At 42.4% G+C, this 2919-nt stretch overlaps 1 long non-coding RNA gene across 1 annotated transcript in view; it reads right to left on the reverse strand.

The window, feature by feature from the left end:
• LOC132494448 (uncharacterized) overlaps nucleotides 1–99 on the reverse strand; it is a 5078-nt gene extending 4979 nt beyond the window's left edge. Inside the window, exon 1 of the long non-coding RNA XR_009533066.1 lies at nucleotides 11–99. This is a non-coding gene — a long non-coding RNA (uncharacterized LOC132494448). The remainder of the gene's footprint in view (nucleotides 1–10) is intronic.
• Nucleotides 100–2919: the final 2820 nt, after the last annotated feature.

Below are 2919 nucleotides of genomic sequence, written 5' to 3' on the forward strand. Positions count from 1 at the left end.
AGAAACTCACCCGCATATCCTTGATTCCAGGACTCTGAAGCTTGGGAGCAGATGGAACAGGAGAAAATGTTTGGAGGTCAGATGCATCTGGGTGGCAGAGGAGCTCCCAGGCCAGATCAGTCCCCGGAGTGATGGGGTGGCGCTCTTGCTGCTGCTTCTGTGGCATCCTTGACTCCTGCCCTTTTTCCAAACTGCCTCTTTTCTATTCTGTGAACTTCCCCTGGCTTTCCAGTAAATCTCCTTATTGCAGCAAAGCATGGTGGTTAACAGCAGCTTGCAGATGAGAATACTGCCTGATAGAGAAAGCATGACTTACTTTGCATATGTTAAGCACTCGTAATCAACAAGGTGTTTGGTAGAAAAGGCATATGCCACTTGGCACATTGCCATCCAGATATCCAAGCCATTCAAGGATGGACACTGAAGCACAGAGAGGTTAAGTGACCTGCCCAAGACCACACAGCTAGCAAGTGGCAGCCTGCATTCTCAACCCTTCTGATATATTACTTCACAGAGGAAAGTGCTCTTTTCTTATGCATGACTGTCAAATTAATGACTTTTTTTTTTCTTTTGAGCATCAAACTTGAAAGAAACAAATTTCAAGAGACACATACCTTCTACTTATGTGCATCTCGGCTCCTTCCTTTGAAACCTTGAAGGTCAAAGCTTCAAATGAGCCAGTGTATCCCTGCAGAATGCTGGGGAAAGAGGCCAAGAAATGAGGATTTTATGTCACCAAACTCAAACCCATTTCAGCCTGCCTAACCATAACTATTTAGATTATCCATTTATCTGAGCAGCTTAAATGGATTTATAAATATTAACTAATAAATCTTCATATTCACTCTAAATAGAATTTGTATTTAAAATAATATTGCTGCCACAAAAATAACTTATTACGTTTATTAGATGCTCCCGATGCTTTTTGCCTCTGGTCATTTTTATATATCTCATAAGATGGTCTGAATTTCAGTTTATATTATCACAAATGACTCCATAGGAATAAGACACCACCTTTCTCAGCCTAAATATGCATACTACATGGAAATCCATGTGAAGAAAATCCAAGAATTTTAAAAGCCAGAAAGGACACTCGCTGTAGATAAGAGTGTTACAGTTCCATTATCTAAAAAGAAAGCCGTGGCGCACACACTGGTAAGGTGGAGGGAGGCGGTGCCACTGCAGTCCTATACCACTGCCCACAGAGTGGACCCCACTTGTGCTTTCACTTAACACAGAAAGCCTCCTCCACCACTCAGAGGCGGACTTCCCACTCCTCAGTCCCCTTCTCACGAGTCTCAGAACACCTGCTCCTTGCCCCGGCCTGTGGACATGCATGGTGTGTAGCAGGATAGGGCTCTCCTTCCCTTTGCCTGCTTTTTCCTCCCACCCTCACCTCTAAAAGGGAGGGGGGTCTTTTATCATAACAAGCATCAAAGGTATCTATGGGAAGTGATTAATAGTAGCAGTAGAAGAGGTTGTCCTGTGAGTGTGCTTCTCTAAAGAGCCCAGAGCCCCAAGAAGACACTCAGGAAGGACTGTAAAAATCTGCCAAGATACCAGGATGGAACCTACCTGTTGGGGGTACCTGCTAGTTGGAAGCAGCTTCCCCAACACAAGGGCAGGGGTAAGAGTAGGAGACTAGAGAAAAAAGAGATTTCAAGGTACCTTCCTGAGGCTGTTTCAATTTGGCCTGAAATGAATCCAAAAGAAATGAGAAAAAGATTTTGTACCATGCTCTGGCCTCAAAATGTGTTATTGACCATGATTAGTAACACTGGGTCCTTAAGTAACTGTATACCTTTCCAGATACTGTGGACCATACAAATTGGGTTACAGGTTTCTGCTTAGATGGGATGTCTCTTAAAGTACCCATGCATGTGCTGGGGATGAGGTCCATACTCTGGAAGTTTCCAGGCCCTAAGAAGCTATGTTGTAGCTAGTCAGGGCTTGAATCAGTCCTAGTGATCCTGGCAACCCTTAATGGCTCCAAAATATTCATGTTCCCTTGACACCTCTTCTCCCTTGCTCCTGCTTCAAGTACAGATATAACACCATGTTCATTTCTAGGAGATACAAACTGGGCTTCCTTGGAATTGCCTGTGATTTATATATTTTATCACCCCTATAACCCTCAAGATCAGAATTAGAAAATCTATGAGAATGATCACTACTGTAGGAGAGAAAAGTGAGTTGTTCTACCTCAGGGAGTCATCTAAAGTTAACCAACAGTTATTGTAACATTCCGACAATGGGGTTTGCTCTCCACACCCTCACCTCTTTCCCCATTCCATCCCCAAAAGCCCCGTAACTTGGGCAGTTATGCAATGCTTAACAAAATGAGATATGCTTCAGGAAATAAGTAAAATGCATGTGATAAGCTGCTTAAATCTGATGAAACATTTAGAAATACCAGTGAGTCAGAAGGAGGGAAGGAAGGAAGGATGGAAGGGAAGGAAGGAAATCTAAGGAAGAAATCTATTTGAGGGGTATGTGGGAGATCATCCTATGTGGGTAGCCTTTGAAATCCAGAATTCGCCACTAAAAACAATTCTATGGAGACAACACAACCACCATCATAATTCTAGACGCTTTCCTTAGCTTCAAATGTCTTAAAACACAACAGAAGATACCCAAGTCTGTCCAATATTAAAAAAGAAAAATGTTAAGTGACAGATGTGGTAATGGCCAAACACTATTTCTTTAATTTAGACTCTTTCCAGTAAGTTAGTAGGAACATTGGAGAAGTCGATGTGGCTGTGGCTGACCCTAGACTTGATCAATATTATGCTATGTAGCAAAATAAAAAGTCTGAGCATCATAGAGATCAATACATCCTTTGTTCAGCACAACTTTAATAATGACAGTGGTGAAACTGTCACCACTAATGGAAGGTCTGCAAAGCTTCTGTGTCAGCTG

The sequence above is a fragment of the Mesoplodon densirostris genome, chromosome 1 (genome assembly GCF_025265405.1).
Source record: "Mesoplodon densirostris isolate mMesDen1 chromosome 1, mMesDen1 primary haplotype, whole genome shotgun sequence".
NCBI classification, from domain to species: Eukaryota; Metazoa; Chordata; class Mammalia; order Artiodactyla; family Ziphiidae; genus Mesoplodon; species Mesoplodon densirostris.